This window comes from Monopterus albus, unplaced genomic scaffold (assembly GCF_001952655.1).
Source record: "Monopterus albus unplaced genomic scaffold, M_albus_1.0 scaffold272.1, whole genome shotgun sequence".
Taxonomy (NCBI): Eukaryota; Metazoa; Chordata; class Actinopteri; order Synbranchiformes; family Synbranchidae; genus Monopterus; species Monopterus albus.
The window spans coordinates 1,037,024-1,058,312 of record NW_018128152.1 but is presented as its reverse complement, the minus strand read 5'-3'; the positions used below and the strand labels follow the sequence as shown (position 1 = coordinate 1,058,312).

The 21,289-nt window shown below is 42.9% G+C and overlaps 1 protein-coding gene across 4 annotated transcripts in view; it reads left to right on the top strand.

Moving 5' to 3' along the window:
- The first annotated feature begins 324 nt into the window (after nt 1–324).
- Nucleotides 325–21,289, top strand: part of nrip1b (nuclear receptor interacting protein 1b) — a 36,332-nt gene continuing 15,367 nt past the window's right edge. Inside the window, exons 1-2 of one of the 4 annotated variants that reach the window (XM_020622106.1) lie at nt 325–657; nt 14,236–14,302. The gene's annotated coding sequence lies outside the window, so the exon portion shown is untranslated. Of the gene's footprint in view, nt 658–682; nt 922–14,235; nt 14,303–21,289 lie in introns of those variants that run through there. The other 3 variants (XM_020622107.1, XM_020622104.1, XM_020622105.1) reach the window with 3 other exon arrangements.

Sequence of the window (21,289 nt, the reverse complement as noted above, 5' to 3'; positions counted from 1 at the left end):
GTGGTATTGCCACTTTTACTGAGGTAACCAATCTGAGTACTCTTCCACCACTGGTAGGCTACCCCTGTAAAACATCTTCTGTTTATCCATGAAGTTTTCACATGCTCTTCCTTGTCTCTGTGTCCTGCTAAAATTTGTTTAAACAAAAGCTGCACAATACAGTGGGTTGAAGGCTGCTGGTGGTAGTGTTACTACTATTAGCTGACAGGACTGTGCCTGTTGTTGTGTGAATAGTATAAAAGCTGCTTCGTTCATATATTCTCAAAATAAACCAAATAAACGCCATTCTTCTTCTTCTTCTTCTTCTCCTTGCTGGCAGTGGGGGTGTGTGGGCAGCGGCACACCGAGGACTTGCTCCTTTAAGGGTGGTGTCGGCGGCAGCACAGGAGGAGGAGTGTGGCTGTGTCCGCTCACTCCTGCACAGCCAGGGGACTCCGACAATAAACAATTCCTCCACAGTACGAGCTACACGTTTCAGCTCGCTCATAGTCGTGGCACAAAAAAACGAGGCATTTCTGGACTAAAATTGTGGTTTTGAAAGCCTGCCTCGCCATTTCTGTTTCCTGCCAGAAGTGACAAGACAGACGCGACCGTTTTCATTGGATTTGCCTCCTCCTGGCGAGTAATAACGATGCGCCTGTGTGGCTGACAACGCAGGTAGGAGATCTGTGTGCTACAGATAAACGCATTGTCATATCAGGAGAATCATTAATACCGCTGGGGGTAAAAATGGGCGAGTAATTAAAACAATGACAGTACACGGGTAGGCATAGGAGACGCGGTGTCCAGGCTGGTCCTAGATAACAGCGTCTTTTCTCGAGGACAGGAAAGGCTGTTTGTCGTAAGGCGCATTTGGATATAGCGCTGAAAACGCTGCATAAAGAAGTGGACAGCCGTGGCTGCGTGTGGAGCTGGAAGCAGGTCGGTCACAAATAACAGCCGCTGCCCCATGACCGGCAGATTAGGCCTAGGATAGTGGTATTTGTCGGTGTATGTGTTGCTGTATTTCCCGATATGAATTTATTCTCACAGACCGAGCGCGGCTCAATCAAACGGAGCCGCTTCGTTCATTTTCGGTGTATTTTCCGCTTCTTTAACGCCACTGCCTTAGCTGCTAATGACCAAATAAACACTGGATGATATTGGCAGGCCAAAGGTTAATTTAATACTGTTGGGCTGGCCAAGTCAGAGGAGATAATGGAACATTAATACAGTTTTGTAGTTTATCACACTGGGTCAAAACTGTAGACACCCTCATATTGTGAAGTAGTTTTAGCACCACCAATGGGAAACACTTCACAGTTGCACTATTCTGTAACCTTTCTGCTGGTTTAAGTGAATGTGGAGGCCTTGAAAAGACACTTGCTGTTATATGTTGATATCGGATGTGACTGGTATTAAACCATATTGTCCTGGATGCCTTTAGGCTGCTTCATTGTACAGGTCCCTGGTTGTCCAGACATACTCCACTGTGAACGTTTACTCCTTCATCTAAAAAAAAGTCTTAAATTTGCCTCATGTATTTCTATGCCCCCAGCTAGTGTCATTTTCTGAATTTTACGTGGCAGTACCGCTCAGGTGGGGCCAGTGCCAATGGCATTAACCTCTGAGCATGTACAGTAAATATAGTGTAGGTGAAGGTGGTTAAACATGTTACAAATCACTGTTGCTACAACATCATCAGTATCAAAGTGATATTTGGCCTTTTTTATGAACTACAGCCATTCATGGCTTAGTTAATGTTCCCATAAATGGTCGTTTTGCCTTGTTAGCCACACCACATCCTAAAAAAAAGTCAGTTTGTCTGTAACCACTGGTCAAGTTTTGGAAGGATATTAATTCAACCTGTAGACCAAAATGCAGCTGGGTGAAGTTGGTCTGTTGCAGCCTGTCACATCCCTGTGCCATCATGTCAAATATGTTTTGATGGAGTTCAGAGATGGATGTTTTTCAGTAACTGCCTTCATGTAGGTCTTCATTTTGGTGATATGTCCTGTTGCTTCATGAGACTTTGGATCCATTTGGAGGCAAAAGGGCAGGGGCCGAAGTTTGATGTGAGTTACAGGAACGAGGGCAGAGTACATCTTCAGGTCAGGCTCAAAGGTTCAGAGCAGCAACCTGTTTGGATGTTGTAATCTGAGGATTAAGTAAAGGTTTGCTCAGTTAATGTGCTACTTTTCACAGAGCTGTTGCTACCTACACTAGCAAAAGTTAAAAGTTTTTAAAGCCTTCTAAATGCTGTGCGTGTCCAGGGGGCTGCCTTTTAGCCTGTCTTTTGTTGAGCATTTAAGCAGCTTAATTATTTGACCTGAACTTACACAGGATGTTCAAGGTAGTTCAGCTTGTCCTCTGTTGCCATAGATAACTAAAACCTCCACATTTAGAGCTCAACTTTAAAGTTGCACTCAAAAAGTAGTTTTATTGGAGTGGTCTGGATGGAGCTTGAGTTCACTGAGCCATCTGCAGTTGTCCAGGGAGCTGCTGTTGAGTGATGTGCAGTAGCCTGCAACAGAACCTGGAGACATTCAAATGGCCAAATGCAAATACTGCTGGGGCCTGTGAACAGTCACAAGACTGGACTCTGCCACTGTTCTCTCCCATCCACGGGCTGTCTTTCGTGACAGCAAATCTTATCTGCCATCAAAACACTGCTGCTGCTCTATGGAAGCGGCATGTTTTGACGTGCGTGTGTTCATGCAGTTGTGCTTTGCATGTCTTTTTTTTTTCTTTTTTTTTTTTTTGTGGGTGTGTTTTATGAAAAACATTCAGTCGTTTCAGAATCACCCTGCTTGCTGCTACCCCAAACTCCTTTAAATAGTTTGATCTAATAGTATTTTTATAGAGGATGATGTCACAGATTCAGGAGTACATACCCCGACACCGGTCTCTACTAACAGCCTCTCTGACTACCACCTCTGTACCACTTAAAGCCCACCATTTGTGAATTTGTCAGTCACAGTAGTAAGAGACGCGGGGCAGACGAGGCTGAGGGTGGCATTCTGCTGTGTGATCACTGAGATACATGGTGAAAAAGCAACCTAATGTGCACTCTACAGGAACAAGTGTCATACATTTACTGCAGAGTTTTTGATTTATTATGGACCTGGGAGCTGCCCAGCACTTGTGTTGTTGGCCACCGAACATTGTTCAAGGGCACTTTGACAGTAGATGCTGAGGAGGAGAAGTGCATTTCTCATTTACTTACAGGCCCATACTTAGTCAGCCCGCTGAGGAATCAAATCAGAAACCTATTGGCCACAAGCTCATTTTCTAATTGTTTGGGCTCTTTAATAATTGTGTGGAGCATTCATCAAGCCATCCTTTCATTCTTCTCCTTATTGTTTATTTATACACTAGACACTTTCTGTTAATAACAATACTCAATACTACTTCGGCAGAAATTTAAAATACAACTGTGCTGTAAATTCCACAGTTGGCAAAAAAGCACAATACACAATCTAGTCAATCCTGTAGTTGTTCAGGGTTTGAAATGGTCAGTTTTTAGCTGTTTGCCATTAAGAGGATGTTATCACTCCTTAGTATCTTGACTCTTCTCTGTGCTTCCTCCTCCACACCTCTTATCTCACAATGGCTTTCACATACCCACATGCATCACGTACAGTATTACTTCCTGATATCGCAGCGGGCCAGATTGCATAAAATTGGAATGGAAAATGTCTTGAAATGGATATGTCAAAGACGAAGCTGAAACATCAAGGCTTGAGTGATTTGAGTGTAAAGATACTCACGTCGGTGTAGTGACTAATAGACCACTGAGGCCAATACAACAGAACTGAAAAAGAGAATATGCAATATAGATATTATTTATATATAGATAGATAGATAGATAGATATTAGAATGAACAGCAGTGCTCTACTGTCCAAGAAGATCATGAATTACTCAGGCAGAGAAATAAACAGAAGCATGTGGAACCCTGTGTTATTTACTAATCAGAATGTATTATTAGTATATTTTCTCAGAATATTCTGCTGCTAGAATGCCCACTAAATGAAACCGCATCACGACATGAAGCACTGAACTACTGAAGTTGATTTTGTTTTCTGAAATAAGATCATTGTGTGGGCAGTTGAAGAGAATTCCCACTGTGCGCTGCCTAAAAGATAGGGTTTAGTGAGAGCTCTCGGTTACAGCACCCTGTTGGTGCTTCAGCTGTGAACAGAAGGCAACCAGAGTCAATGGGACTCATATTGATGACAAGGCAGGAACTGCTAAATGCGTCTTTCAAGCCATCACTCCTGGATGTGGGCTGGAATGTCAAAATGTGAGGGAGAAAGATGGACGCCTCTGCTGCAACCCCTGATAGCTATACTAGCCAGAGCTCGTCTGTTGAATGACTCCCCTCCCACCCCGTTCTCCTCCCCCTTCAGTCTCACCTCCGACTCTCCACCCCTCTGCCTTTATGCTTCCCCTTGGCCTTGGCGCAATGACAGGCCCCTCAATTATCTCCACCAATTGATTGCTGCTGATTGCAATTGCTGTGAATTATTTAGACTCTGCTGAACTTGCGCACTAAATGGGAAGAAGCCCAAAAGACAGAGATATTGCAGATCAAATAAATTACATGGTACCCACATGAAGCATCGGCCTGGTTTGGAAACAACAGCTGTGGAAGCCTAACTGTGCCGATCAATGAAGCGGAGCAAGGGAACAGCATCAAGCTACCTTGTACTGTGGTTACAGAACTACTAGTCTCTATTGCCTCTCTCCTCTTATACGTTAAGTAAAGACTGAGGAGATGTAGCGTGGAGCAGCAGCCCTCCTGGGTGATGTGAGAGGAGCTGACTTCTTTCCTGGCCAGGCTGGTGTGGTCACAGCAGAGAAGCAGAGAGGAACTGACTCCCTCCCTCCCTCGCTCCTTCCCTCCCTCCCCTCTCTGCCTCTCCTGCTTCTGTAGCAGAGCAGCTGCCCCCGGGCTGTAGAGGTGCGGTGGGAAGGTATCTCTACCACTGTGGTGAGTGAGCTTCAGGATGCTGCAGTCAGACAAGGGGAAGGTCTCTACTTTGCCACAAGCAGGTCAATGTCACACGTGATAGAGTGGGCGGGTTGCAAGGAGAATGAGGACAGACGCTCCTAGAGAGGAGGCATACCCAGCCTACAGTATGTGTACATGTGATAAAGAGCATCTGCCTTATTTTCTTACAGAGGAATGCCAAGACAGATATGTGCTGGCATGTTTTTGTTGAAATTGTTTAGCAGCAAAAGTCAGAGGATGGCTGTAATTAAGTCTGTGTTATTACAGCAGTTGATCCTAAGGATTATAGCAAACATAGATTCACGTGAGTTTACGTTATACCTCAGTCAAACAGCAGACATCAGACAAGGCTACTGTTTGTATTGCAGCCATATGTGTTATTGAAATTGTCCCTGGCCTGGTCTAAGAAGCCTAAGGGTTGCAGGCTAGAAGAACAGGTCACCAAGTCCAGAGACTGAGGTTGGCTGTTATTCAACTCTGTCTTATTTTAACCAGGTTATGTGGCAGGAGTGAGGAGGAGAAGCTGGGGCTAAGTGAAAATGCCACTCATTCCTGAAGAGCCCCTGGCCTCGTCAAGGTTAGTGGCTTGTCTTTGTAAGTTGAGGGATTGATGCATGAGCCTGTCTGGCGCTGAATTCAAAGTCCAAGGTTGTCACAGCATGCTATCACTGGGCCCCGTCCTTCCCAACTTCTTAGCAGCTTGTCCTTTTGGGAACCTTGAGCAGCCCAGGCAAGGACACAGTGTCTGGTGCAGTAAGCCTGTGCAGAGGGGGAGGCTTTATGTAACATTCTGCTTTAAACATGGGTGTATGACTTCCCTGACATGGAGCAGTGCGGTGCAGAGCTGCACAGCTCACAGCACATGTCCCCTCGCTCCCGCCCCCGGATAAGGAGGGGGCAGAGAGATCCCTGCAACTTAATTATATCTTTCTCTTTTAAAGGCTTTCATTTGAAATTAAATTTTCCCAAGCAATTAACTAAAGAGGAGTTTTCAGAATTTATGAATGAATGATGGATATATTACACAGGACGATAGGGGAGGGAGGAAGGGAGGGAAGGATGGGGGAAGACAGGGAGCCGGGGATGGTTATGCATTATGTGCTTCGAGGTTATGTCCCTGAGATTTATTTCCATAGCAAAATGGGCAAAGTTCTGGTAAATTCAGGCATCATTAAGCTTTGTACCTGCAAGCTGCTCTTTTATACCTGCAGCTCAACAACATTTCAGAGTTTATACTACAACATTCTACTCTCCATATTTGTTATTGTCGGTGTAACCCCGTGAACACTGACACACTTTGACATCACTTGACTTTGCAAGATGTGTGGAAAATGCAAGAGTTGGGATTTTCCCACTTCCTCATTCATTCAGACTCATATCTTCTAGAAGCTGGATATAACTTGCTGAATGATGTTACATGCTGCATACTCCAAATCCTCATTTGGCTTGAATTGTAACTGTGTAACTTGTGGCTTCTAGTGATGAGCTGAGTTGTTGCTGGGCAACAAGGGACCTGAGCTGGTGGCCGTGGAGAGTCGGAGCTATGTGAGTTCAGATAGATCTGCAGCACATTACCAAGGTTTTCAGTAGAGGAATGTCACTGAATTCCACCCAGAATTCTACATTTTTCCACGATATCCCAAGGAAGACAATTTATTGTCCATTCAGAATCAGAGTTCGTTAGTGTGTCTTCTGAGATGCATGAAGTCCAGCCCTGTAAAAGCTCTTAGTACGTTTCAGATGCTCTTCTCTCCATTTTAAATTTGTCATTGAATTTATAAATGACTCATTGCACTTTGAGTAAATACCTTAGAACTCTACATATTTAAAAAAAAGAATGCATTCCCACACCACAAAGGAAGGGCCGAAGACATTTTGCACAACACCAGCCACTCAAAGTGGTCCCTTGAATGTCTGAAACTTGCTGTCCTTTAGTGAACCTCCAGCCCACTTGTAAATCCATTAGTGAGGTGATGTTATTCAGTGCATCCTCACTAGAGCAGAGTAAACAGACCAAAAGACTGTGGTGCAGAAGTAGAGCTTTCTCATAACTGTGTTAGGAGGCTCACAGTAGTAAAGTGGCTGTTTGAGGGGTGATGGAAAGCGCTGGGCTCATGACTGGAGGCAGCCATATGACCTATTACTTAGGAAAAATGGACTGGTGACCAGACGATTGCTGGCTCATACTCTGCTCACCCTCTGCCCTTGAGCAAAGGCAATTAACCTGGATTCCTCCAGTAAATGTCCAGCTGTAGAAATGGAAAGAGATGTGCAAGAGTGATAACTGTGTAAGTGACTTTGAATAAAAGTGTCCACTAAGCAGGAAGATTAATACAGCTAATCGAATCATTGCTTGTGTTTTCAAGTTATCAAGGACCCAGGACTGCTGAACATGTAGAGGAGTATGTAGTCACCCTTCCTCCCTCTCATCTGTCTTTGTGCACCTTCCCATACACACACATACACAAACTTCTCTCTTTGCCTTTGGCATTAAACTGGATCACGACCTTGACCTGATTGCTGAGGAGGCTTTTTAAGTAACTCTCCATAAGGAGATCCAATCATCTGACACCCTCCAGCCAGCCTCACCCCCTCTCCTCTCTCCCAACTGTGAATGTCCACGAGGGAAAGGGGGTGGAGACACTTGCCACAGCCCTGCATGCAGCTGCAGGGGCCATCATTCAGTTGAGCAATCACTACAAGGTCAAACAGGGTTAAGGTCATGTCAGACGGAGCAGTGCAGCTCCAGTGATCCATCCCCTTATCTGAATGGCTGGGAATGACTGGCCACAAGTTTCCACCCTGTTTGACCGTGGGGATGAACTGAGCATGTTTAGTCATCTCCTCAATTCTCAATCACTGATACCAGCATATGTCAGGAGAAGGTTGTCTCATGTCCAGAGTGATTCATGCCCAGGGTGAGCTTGCTGCTAGGATCTGGGTTATTGCCTTCACTCACTTCCTCCAGCTGCCCTGCTGTTTAAAACCACACTGGCTCACTGTCTCACTTTAGAGCGTGCTACTATCTCTGCTTCAGAGTATTTTTATGCTAGTATGTTAACATTTCTGCTATTTGGATGTGTTTACCATATGGCTGGATAAATCAGGGTCCTGGCCCACTTTGTTAAAACTGCTTTAATACAACCTAGCCAAATGCCAGTCTTTGCACATACTTGTCAATCACTTTTCATTTTTTCAGAAAATTGAGCTCTGTCCTCAATATATTTGGAAAACCAGAGAGTCACAGGAATGCGCTGTATTGCTTGGGTTATTTCAGGTTAGCTGAAGCCTATTATGATACAATGTTCCCATATAGTGCATGTGACACAAAATGAAAATCAGGGCACTTTTTATCTATTCTTTAAATGCCAGGCTGCCTTTGTTTATGGACCAAGTATCATTTAAAATATTTATAATGACAACCTAAATTGTAAACATGTCCTCTTAGACAGTAGAAAAGTTGTTGTTGACTTTTCAGCCCATGAGAGCAGAACAGCAGGGAGAGAAGCTAGTGAATCTTTTGTTTTTAATCTGAAATGTTGCACCCAAATGCTACTTTGAACTGAGTAAATTAAATCCGGCAAAAGAAAACATTTTGTGAAATGATGAAAAATGATCAGTAATGTCATCTACTGTAAATTCTAAGCTTGTGGTGATAATAATAAGGAACCTAATCAGATCATTTGTTTAGCTGTTCTACCCCCTGAAATGAGCGCAATCCTGTATCTGACATGAAAGGCATCCAGGCTGCACACAGGCCTCCATACGAAACAAAAAAGAACTAATTCCATTTCTTGTTTTCACTGCCCATAGGACCAAGCGCCAGTAATTCCCAAATGCTGTGCTTGTCATTCTAATATAGCATTATTAGAACCCAGGCTGAGTCATACCATATTCTTCAGCTTTAATAAAACTAACTGATTGTGCAGGAGCCACTAAGTATTACACAAGACTGTTGCATTAGTCGCTGCTGACCACAGTTTATCTGGAAAGGAAAACAGAGCTAAGTGATTCAGATGAGTGTATGTTGCTTGTATCTATTACAATGATACCTGACACCCTAGTCAAATGAACCAGCTGAGCTCTTTGTAATTTTCACATTTTTTGAGTTGTGTTTGACAAATATTTAAATTTAAATGTAGTATTGTTTAATTGTGCAGAGAGTTGTCTTGTTAGACAGGACTTAAATAAAGGTGATCACATGCTAGAATTGAACATTTAAAAGCAGACATCAATATCTGTCCCCCTGGATACACATCGGGATCACTCACACACCAAAGGAAGCTGTAACTTGTATTATTTGGATGCTGAGTTTCAGACCATCAGAGTTGCTCCTTTTGTATAAGTGCATTATGTCAGAAAAGAGCAACACAACTGTCACTCATATTTAAGTTAAACCTTGTTTACCTTATTAAAGGAAATGGAAGCTACAGTAAGGCTTGTATAACTTGCACGATCTTTTATGTACACACATCCACACACGTATACTGTATGCACACCTGGGGTTAGACCAGAGGAGCTTGTGTAACTGTGTTTACATGTCTGGGGCTAGTGCTGGCCCAAGAGTCAGATGAATGTGGTTTATCCAGGGCGTCTTTCTCTCTAAGCCACCTTCCCTTCCATTCAGCACTGACCTTGGTGCTTATGAGGAGGCTGGGCTCGACCTACATCCACCCCCTTTAACTGGAACTAGAACCTCTACTAGCCCCTGCTGGGGAAAAAAGCTGACCTGACACCCTATTTGACTTCTTCAAACAGCCATTTTCTCTCTGTCTCTGGTCATATTTGCTGCACTGCAAATATAAAAGTAAGATACAGTGTGTAGGTTTTGCGGTGTGTCTAGCAGCAGAGGAAAGTGGAACAGCAGGCTTCATGACTCGTCTCTGAGACACCAACATGTCTGTGTGCACTAGGTCACCATTAGCACGCAGGGGCTCTCACCAAGCTGGTGAGAGTTTAGCAGCAGGTCAACCCTCCTCTGGTTGTTTAAAAGCACATTCTCAAACTGTGGCTGATGCAAATGAATACACATGCAAACGCATGTAATTGCTAGCATCTGGTGGGACTAATGTTCCTGTATGTGCACACTGTGTGACACTGAGGTGCTAACGCTAATGTTTCGAGAGCTATTTGTCTTATTTGTAAGAGCTTTGTGTAATCAAACTTTATGTACAAAAGTCATTTTGTGGTTTTAAAAAGGCTGAGATGTGACAAATCGCTGTAATGCACAGTGAGTGGCTTACTACAGCTATTTAAAAGGTAGCGCACTACAGCTGAAGTAGAATTGTGCAGTTCAGTAAATCTTTTTGAAGTAAAAGGTTTTAAAAGTTAACAATTAAATGTCACTCTCACTCCTACAAATATAGCTCTTCAATAGGAGCTAAACAAAGGTTGCTAAGCGACACCAAGGCACCAGTGAGTGATGATTGTGATGATTTTTGCCTGGCACATTAATATTTAAATTAGCATTCAAAGGTGTGTGTTGATTAGGCATTTCACACTGGGTTCAAACAGGAATCCAGCACTGAAACAAAGGGTGTTGCAGAACAAACTACCTGTTTTATAGATGAATGAAAGTACCAACTGTTGTCAGAGGAATTAAATGCAGTGCATGAATGACCGTCGCTTAATGAGGGGTTTGCATGAGGGCACCATGCGTGATTTGAGCTATATCATGAGCTGTCCCACCCCACACAGAGGGATTCAAAGGGACCAGTGTCATGCTACCAGGCATTAGGGCAGCTCCCAACTCGGCTAGCCGTAATTTCTCCCCTAGCCAAGAAAGGCTCATATTTTTTCTGGCTGGGTGACATGTCATACCTTCATGGGTGTTAAATTACTGTAAAAAAGCTGTGTGTACGTCTGTGTTTAAATAAGGCAGAGGGTCCCATTTAGCATTCTGAGTAAGACATGAGATAATGGCTGCCTACAGAAGTTGGGAGCTGGGGTGGACTGGTGAGGCCTGTAGATGGTGTTTAACCTCGGGAGCAGTTGTTGTATCACAGCGTGGGAGGGTTTATACCAAACATACAGCTGGCTAGCTGATAAGGGTCGCTTTGGTTCCAAAGGCCACGGGGATGCATCACCAGAAAGCAGGGACTCACAACAGAGAAGTCTTTTTTTCACTTTTTTCCCCTTTCTCTCTCCCTTTTACTGTCTGCCTCGATCATGCTCTGCAGAACTCATTGCACGATCTTAGGGAGGGGGGAGAAAGAAGAAAAGTGGGTCAGGGTGACCTATTTTTTTCCCACAGTTCACAGAGGCAGAGGGTGGCGGTGTTATCGTCAGTTAGACGAGGAGCAGGGCCTGATGGGGAGGCAGGGCCTTGTCGCGAGACGCAGCCACTCAGAACTGGGTCAGCAGCAGAGGCTACGTCTTGTAAACGGCTTGTCATACTGGGGAGAAAAGCTGCAAATGAACCATAGATTATACGCCCCAAGCTGAGCACCGAGGTCTCTCCTCACTCCCCAGCCCCACACTTCAAAAAAACACAGCAAATATAAGGCTTAGAGTAGTGCAGGAGTCTCTGAAGCTCTTCCATCTCCTATAAGTCCCTCTTCCCTTTTCAGTCTCCAGTAATAGTGTTTGATTACTGCAGTCAAACCTGACAAGCTCAAAGCCTAAGCCACACACGCTTTTAAGTGAAGGATCTTTTCACTTTTCTCTTTCTCTGACACACAGGTGCTGTTTTCTAAATATAGCTTGCTCGATTTTATTCAGGTCAGGTTATTTACTGTATCAGGTTCAACTGTGGTTTAGAAATGAGTGATACAGATGCTTATTCAGCTGCAGTGACCTCTTTGCATATCATCTGTGCCAAAACCAGACATGTCAACAGATAATTTGCTTACATGAGCCCTCAAGAGGTATTATTATTTCTGACCAAAAAAAAAGTTGTTTTTTTTTTTTTTAACTCATTGTGGTAAGCATTTTCAGGGAATCTGGGCGGTGCTGGCCTAAAATGTCTGATGTTTGCTGTTATGTTAAAAGAAGACTTATTGATAGTTACATTTTGCTTATGTTGAGTTTTGGCAAATTGCCCTCAAGCTGGGGGAAAGAAATTATACACGGTCACCATACATTTTTGATATCGATTTGATATGGGCCTGTGTCGCTCAATGTTTCATATCCTTTGTGTCTCAGACAGACAAAGTGAGATAAACACTGGGTTTGATCTCCTCCTTACAAATAATTGCTGTGGTTGTTGTGCAGAGCTAAGACTTTTAGAACTGAAAATCAGGGCTTATTCTTGCATTGGGGTGTGCTTATGGAGCTATGCAATTTTCAGGCAGTAGAGCTCACTCATATTTCACTATGTGGAACAAATCTGCCTGTAATGAATCTCCCAGGACGATGTGGTGCCTCTACAACTGATTCCGCAATTTGGCTCTTCTGCAACGGGGATCTATAGTGGGGCTTTTAATATTTCAACACACCAATCTCCCCATTATGAAAACTAGATTATTTAGATTTTTGATGGGATGGATTTCATAGCAAATAAACACAAGACTCATTTGAGTTTGTGTCTTTCCACTTACTTGTATCATTCCTGGCTAATGTTAATCATATTGGTTTTGCTCTGTTAAAAACAGCCTTATTAGCCAAGGTGTTACACCTAACAAACATAACAATATCCTGAGGTGGGGCTAAACACGGGATCGGATTAGCAGCAAGAATAGTGTGTTAGTACACACTCCCTACTCTCCTCAGCGCCACAGCTCCTGAGCCCTGCCACTGCCGGGCAGCAGACCTGTCTAATGTTATTCTTAGCTCCAGAACTCTGTGCAAAAGCCCCTTAATGCTAATTGAGGAGACTGCTCATGGCTCATGTCGCTCAACAACAGCTCCAGGGGGGGCATATACGTGTCACCATCTTCCTTTCTGTGTGTGTGTGTGTGTGTGTGTGTGTGTGCGCGCCCTTGGTATTACTCACATTATGGGGACTCAGCACACTCACACTGTGGGGACTCGACCTCTCTTGTGTGGACCAAAGGCTGCTCCCATCTTAGCATGTGATTCACTGAATTTTAGAGTGACAACATGGTTTAAGGTTAGGGTGAGGTTAGGATAGGAACTGAATGTAAGTCAATGTGAAGTCCCCACGAGGAATGTGAGTGTGTGTGTGAAGGTGTGAAATGTTGAGCAGTAAACCAGTTAGAACCAGTACAGCGCCACTCTAGCCAGCGTTGTGTGTTTGTGTGTGTTTTTGTTTTTGTTTTTTTTATTTTCATTTTGGTTATTGTAAGCCACCACAACACCTTTAGCAGATGGTTTCTAGCAGGCCTTCATATGACATGTGATAACATTACAGTTTTGAAAGGTCAGGCATGAAGAAAACCAATAGGAGGGCTGGAGCCACCTCAGAGTGTCCAAATCACCAATACAGTCCTGTGCACACACACGACTCTGCAATGTGTGTATGGCCTTTTATGAATTTTCAAACACCAAGTATTTAACAGGGCATTGTAAATATTTACTTTAGTACTTGAACTTTGGTGGCCTGACTCACAGGGAAGGTGCCACAATATTTGCATGGTGATTAAACCCTTCTTTGTGCTTTTACAGTAGACTAAGCTCAGCACTTATGCAAGAGTATAGTTTGACAAGTGCAGAGCCAGACTTTGGACTCTGGACCATGGTGTTTACTGTGGAAAATCAGAGATCATTAGGACCTAGCAGGGCATTATCAACCTGTCAAAACATTGACTCGGAGAGACCACCCCCTCTCTAAGGCGGAGAATTGATTGGCTGGTAAGCCAAGTCTCATCCTTGGAACAGAGGCTGGGGTATTTGTTTTGAAGCTACAAGTCACTGTGTGCCAGTGGCTCAGAGCAGAACAGAGCATGCAGGAAAAACAGTCTGGAATTTTCTTGTACATAAACAACAGCTCTAGAGTGGATGGCAGTCTCATCACACAGGTGTATTCTATAAATCCCCACCATCCCCTTTCCGGAAATGGCACGAGGCTTGTGCATGTAGGAGGGGGAGGTGGAGGAGGTTGTAGTTTAAAAATAAATCCATGCAGAGACATTTTGAAATTCTGTTTCTATCTCAGTCTGATAGAGAGGTTAAAGATACAGCATCTCGATAAATCTCTTCCCACCAGGGGGAACAGATAAGGAGTGGCGTAGATTGAATAAAAGGGCTGAAGAGAAAAGGGGACGATATGCGTGGAGGTAGGAGGAGAGCTGAGATGTCTATCAGGCCGCGTGAAGTTTTTTTTCTCCCCTCTGTCTTGCAGATCCAGTCCAAGGGTGCCTGCAGGCGAGGCAGCTCTTGCTCTTGCTGTGCCAGCGTTGCTGCTCAAGGTCATAAGAGCCAGCCATGTGACATGAAAGAGGAACAGGAAAGGGGAATAGGTTGAGAGGGGCATTTGGTTGGGGGGGGCAGATAACCATCAACCATGACATGCACACAAACATGGAACTGAACTGTAAGAGGAAAAGTAGCCTTTAAGTGGCTGATTCTTTCCTGTTTCTGCACCAGTGTCTGGTTCTACTGTGGATTTTGTGAAGGAAAGAGCTTTTAAAGGGCAGTAATGAGAGTGTCTTATTCTCTCTGCACAGAGCCAAGAGATGCTTGGTTAACTGCTTTGTAGTTGCCAGCCACACATACAGTCAGCGTGTGTGTGTGTGTGTGTGTGTGTGAGAGAGAGAGAAAGATGGAAGAGAGACGAGTCAGTGATAAACCTCAGGGGAGGGAGGTAGAGAAGAGGAAAAAAAGGTCTTAAAGTTATTTAAAGGGACAGCAATCCAATGGCAAATGTTCCTCATTTTGAGGGTTTGGATCAAGTGAGCTGTAGCTTAAATAAATTCCACATTCCACAAATCAGCTTTCACTGCAAAGCACATGCTACTGTACAGGCCAAATGTAGTGCATCTGTAGGTGGTTTCAAACAGAAAGTAGAGTTGGTCACAGGCCTTGTAACTGCTGCTGCTTATTGTATGTTAAATTCATTACTAATGGCAACTAAAAGGCTGCAGTGTAAATCTAAACATTTTTGATACATTTATCCACCATTTTAATTGTGTCAAGCCTGCAAATTTGTGTTATCCTGCACATTTGGTGGGTTCCTGAAGTGCTCATGTTGGCGTCAGTGTTTCCCACTCGTCAGACAAATACTCGTGGTGAGGTAGTGACACCAGGCCTTTTAAAAAGAGAACATTTTGATATGTCAGTAGGAAAAGCACAGGTAAAAATAATATGCTGCATCAGTGTCAGAGTCCTAGTGTTGTTTTTGCTGGTTCTCTGTCACACTGTCAAGTCCTATGCCTGGTGCAGATTACACTATTTAGGGGGGCGCGGGGTACAACCTAACACATTTTGGATTTTGTGAAATATTTAAAAAATTTGAGTTGGAACAATCATGTTTTTGCACAAGCAACATATACGTACTTTTCTGCTGCAACTCAACACTTGGACTTTATTTCTAGCACCTACTGTTCTTGTACAATCACAATGAAAATGACAGGAGACACGATGTTGCAACTTACCCCATGGGTGGAGTTAATTTCAACAGACAGAGGGTTAGTTGTAACACTGGCAAGAATAGTCTGATAAATAGGTGCAAACAAAATAAATTCAATATAATTCTGTGTTGTATCAAACAAGGATATTTCCCAACCATAGTGCATTTATGACAGAATGATCAACTGATAAGTACCAAACGTACATGTCAAATTATATATAAATGTAGCATGATATTTTGTTTTTTGTCCACAGGTCAGCAAAATATGGATTGTTTCCAAAGAAATAACTTCTTGTCATTGTTTACATAAGCGGGGTTAGATGTAACGCCGTGTTACAACTAACCCTGCAGTATGGAGGCTGTACTAACGCCTAGCTAGAATTTATTGTCCTAGCTGGCAAATATTTTCTCAAAGTGCAGATGAGTCTTTCTGAATTTTTGCAGGAGACCATGGCTAGCAGCTATGGTAATGTGATTGGAAGTACACACTGCTTGACCTTGTCTAACCACATGAAAAGTCTGTGTTACATTTTGCACGCTCCCCTAAGCCTGGCAATAGTTTGACCAAGCTGACCACAAGCATGACAGCAGATCATTTTATTTTGTATAGCGTATCATAGTAAACAAACGACAAGTCATGACATCCAGACACAAAGTCTAGCATGTCGAAATGTTTCTACTTCTACGGTGTGCTGGGGAGACGCTGACCAATAGGAGCCCAGATTACTCTTTTGTTCACAACAAATGTGAGAAAAACATTATTATTATTATTATTATTATTATTATTATTATTATTATTATTATTATTAACACTTGGCATATGAGACTGAATCAAATTAGTAAATTTCTTAACAACCAAGGTTACCATGACACAGTTAACTTTAGCATTCTGACTAACATTCAGCCATGTGACGTATCTTACATCGGCTGGCTAGCTACTTTTCATTTTAAAAAACAACCATACTGCCCCTGAGTGGTAGAAAGTAACTAAGTACATTTACTCATGTGCTGTACTTCAGTACAGTTTTGAAGTATCTGTACTTTGAGTATTTTCATTTTGTGCTACTTCATACTTCTGCTTCATTACATTTTAGCAACAAAAATTGTGCTTTTTACTCCACTACATTTAGTTTATAACTTTAGTCACTACTTACTTTTCAGAATCAGATTAATAGAGAAAATATAGCATCATCATAAGACTTTATCTCCAGTGGAAAATTCGCAAGTTACCCAGTGGTACTTCACATTATATCCATATAAGCTAGTTAAATTAGCTCCACTTTTACCAGCTGCAACATTAAATGTGATGAACACAATAATGCATCAGTAATTATATTTCAAATATATGATACATTAATGCAAAGTGTGCCATTCTGCCTAAGTTGAATACTTTCACTTTTAGTACTTCAAGTATTTTTTGATGCTAAAACTTTTGTTCTTTTACTTAAGTAACATTTTGAATGCAGGACCTTCACTTGTAGCAGAGTATTTCTACACTGGGGTATTGCTACTTTTACTTAAGTAAACAATCTGAGTACTTCTTGCACCACTGCTGCCCCCTTTGTGCCAGTATCACGCACACTGGTTCAGATGCCATTTTGGGTTTGCATTCTTGTTCCTGGTCCCTGGCACCACCTTCCAAGAGCCTCACACAAGCAGTGACCATCATATCAGGTGCAAATACTGTGTAGTTTGGACCCAGCCTTACTGGTGCTCATGAATAGAGAGTACCTATCATTAATGTTGATATTAACACCTGTGCTTTTGCTACTAGGACAAGTCAAAATATCTATGTGGAGATTTGTGTAATATATAAATGTTTATACTATAAGGGTGTCATGTTCTTGGAATGATTATACATTAATAATAAATAATGATGGCCACTACACCCTATGTAATGGAAACTCTGCACATTGTTAAACAAGACTGATATTGTGATTAAAAACATCTGTTGTATACTATTTCATGATCTTAAAAGCAGAGTTAATGATAGCCTCTGCATTTTATTTATTGTTTTTATTAGGGAATGCACATGTTAAAAACCACTGGCCAAACATCTATTTTACATCTGTGTCCTTTGACAGATGTACAAAGTCAGCTGGAATATTAAGCAGCTGTTATGTTTTGATATCATAATAGCAAAACTGAACCCATCACTTAATATCATATAGGTGTATTGAGTGGGAACATGCATAAATGAGTGCCATATACACATAATATCCATTGGCTGACTTGCTTGCCCACTTTTTGCTTACATTGTTGTAATGTGTTCACTGGTCAGTGAACTACAGGCAGTAGTTGAACTCCATTTTGCAGTATCTTTCTTGTAGTTTGACTACTTTCATATTTGCATAGTGATTCAAGTAATTCAATGACTCTTTAGCCATTTTTGTGTAGTTACTGAAACTACCAACGAGTTTGGACCACGAAAGCAAAGGAATTTTTTTTTAATTTTTATATTACCATGCTGCGTGTGAGCTGCAACGACACTGTCAGTGCCAAACAGTTGGATAAGAACTGCTCATGTGTCATACAAAGGGGAATTCATGCTTTGCACATACCCTTGTGGACATGTACGAGGGGCGCACACGCGTTCCTATTCATACTCCAAATCGAGGGTCCGCCTTCTGTCCAGGTATGCTGACGGTTTCCAAGCATTGTGGCACATGCGGAGTTGGCTTTTGCTGTGCAAACAATCCACTCGGACACAAACGTTTGGCCTGCATGTCGGCATCTGCGCAAGGTCTGCATGGACCTTCTCAGACCTGGGAGGATGACAAAAATGACATCATTCGACCTTAGCAGACATACAAGGCATGAATTGCCTTTAAGGAAGAGATTCTGCTCTGACAAGTAAAAATATGGGTCCAGTAATTAGAGCAGTGTTCAAACTGCTCATGCGGTCTAAAACGGTGCAAGTTGAAGGCTGTTTAGTTGTTACGACTCTACACGTCCGATAGTACAAATCTAACAAGTAAGACAACAGGCTGATTTTTGGTTTTAGACCAGTGCTCAAGTCAGTCAATCAGTCTTAAAAGGTGTAAGTTAAATCTTTTTTCTTTACAGTATTAGTTGTAGCCAGATAATACAAAATCCACATTTGTAAAAAAAAAAAAAACTAACATTCGTTACAGTTTTGTCCTTGTGAAAATCCCATATGAGTGTTTTGGTTAGGTCTCAGGTAACATTTGTTATAATGTTGTATCACATGTACATTGTCAATTTGATATTTTCTTTGAGAAAGTAGTTTGAACCCCTTTTACTAAGCAGCATCAGTTATCCAAACTAGATCTCTCCATAGGGCAGTTTCTTCCAGTGTAGCTTCAAAACAGCTTCCCCAACAGTCTGATTAGTATTTTAGACTTGGTGTGTTATTCCCCTGCACTAGTTCAGTTGTTATCATCCATAACCAAAAAGGAGAAATTCCTCCTCATTGATTTTGCACCAATATGTATTGGATTGGATTGTAATGGGGGATGAATTCTGGATGGAGTTAAGGATATGTTTTTTTTTGTTTTTGTTTTTTTGGTCATTCAAATGTCTTTGTAGATGTGAAAGTGCAGGCAGACGTTGTGTGAGTCCATGAAATCTGTCTTCCAGGCCACTAATGGAGCTGCTTCAGGCTATGCATCAATATGACATCACAGATTACAAGCTTTAGACTTGGGAGCACTTTAGGTACTTTCAGAGCTGGAAGAGCAGAGCAAGAACTGGCCGACAAAACACTGAGTCATTATAATAACAATTGGAGAGGTAGGTGGAGTCGCACAGTGATACAGCTGGACGGACATTACACAAGTATCCCCATGAGGCCTTGTAGTGTGTCTCTGGGCCTTCATGGGGATTTTACAACGGCATTAATTAACTTTATAGATTTTTTTTGTTGTTGTTTCATAAAATATAAAAGAATGTCTTTTCCTGTTGCATTGCTGAATTGGATTTCAGAGTGTTACTGGGATGGGTAACTGTAATGTAATTACTAAATGTCAAATTATAATCACTCATGCTATCTGTTGTTTAACAAAGTGATCACATAACTGCAACAGGCTATTAAGGAATGTGTTACTGTCCAGTGCTGCTAGTAATCAGTAACCGAGTTTATACTTTTCTGTGGAATGCAGTAGAAAATCAGTATTGGTTCATTGAAAGTAAAGAATAATAAATTGGCATTCAAGTTGCAGCAAAGAAAGTCCTTTCTGTGGAGTGTTGCTTAGGGGATTTCGGCGTTTATCCCCTTTTCATGCTCTACCTCTATTAATGGAATGGGACATTTTTCCTCTGCCTGCATGGTCCTCCTCATTTTATGTGTGTGCAAGCTGACTGTCTAGCAGGGAGGACAGGTTTACTCCAGACACCTGTAGCTGAGTGAAAATGTTCCCTGAGGTGTATGTCTATCTAGCCTGTATGACATCCAGCCTAAGACCCTATAAACTATACTTTCTTCTCAGACAGGATTTACCGGATAAGAGCTCCTCACAGCTGTGACGCAATCCTTTTGAACACTAACCACTCAAAGCTGGATTTGAAGCTCCAGTGAACCCTGATGAACTTTGACATTTAAGGAAGAAGAGAGTGTGCAAAGAGTCTCCTCTCAGGAGCCAAAAACTATCTGTGCCCCAGCCCCCAGGCACTGGATCACACCTGTTCATCACCCAGCTGGCATAGTACCATTCTGAGCCTCTCGTCTGATTAAATGAAGAGGCATTTAGACTAAACAATCAATAGGTACAGACTTGAGCCCTGAATCGCTCTAGCATAAATCTTCTGGGTGCCTGGCGTAGAGTCGTCCCTGTATCATTTTTGCTGATTAGTTTTCCCATTACTCAAAACAGATGTGTTGGCTGGTGATGAATGATCCAATTATGGGATATTTGTCACCCGTTTGATATCTGCTGCTAGTCTGGGACTGTAAATAATTTCAGTGTGGCACTAGCCCTCCAGTTCACAGTCCACTCTGGCTGGTTACGCGTCGACCCGGCCTTTGGATTGGTTTAACTGGCCATTAGACAAAGCTTGCCCTGTGCTGTGTTTCTGTCCCCAGTAGCACCCAGCCACTTCTCCCTGATAATCTCATCAATCTTGTGGCTACAGATAAGGGAAGCACTTAACAGAATACTCAGCGCTTGTTTCATTGAGAGATAAGAATAGTTGCCCTGTCATAAAATTTCTTATAACTACTGTATCCTCAGAAGTGTGCAGATCCTGCTGCCCCTCCTAATGACGTGCATCAGATAGTAGTCATACATGTCTAAACTGTATTTGACCCTCCAACTGCTCCACACACTCACCAAAACAATGCACAGACACTCACAGCTGAAAGGATTCATGTACAACCCCCAATCCCGCTGTCTGTGGACAGTAGACTGATTCTGCAGCCTCCCTCCCTTCCTCTCTTTCTCTCTCCAGCTCTTCTGTGTGTGCGTGTGTGTGTGTGTGTGTGTGTGTGAGTGTGACAGCTGCCTAATTGGGCATTCTCCCCTTGTCGGAGCGCCTTCTCTCCTCTCTCTCCTCCAGCCTGGGCCAGGGCTGCTGACGAATGGCAGCGGATTACAGATGAGGACATGGTGACCCGCCTGACCTTGCTGCACAGCCGCGGGGGATGAAGAGTGGAGGGGTGGGGAGGACGGGGTGCTAGAATTGCAGGGAGGGGGCAGCGGTGGGCATAGGTAAAGGAGGGGAGACAAGTGGCTCAGGTCAGCAGAGGATGAGGTCACATGAAGGTGGGCAAGATATTGCAGTGGGGGGTGGAAGCGGGTGTTTGCCAGGTGGCCGGGCTTGTAGGTGGGTGATCAGGCGAATGACAAGAGTGTCACATGACAGTAGCTCC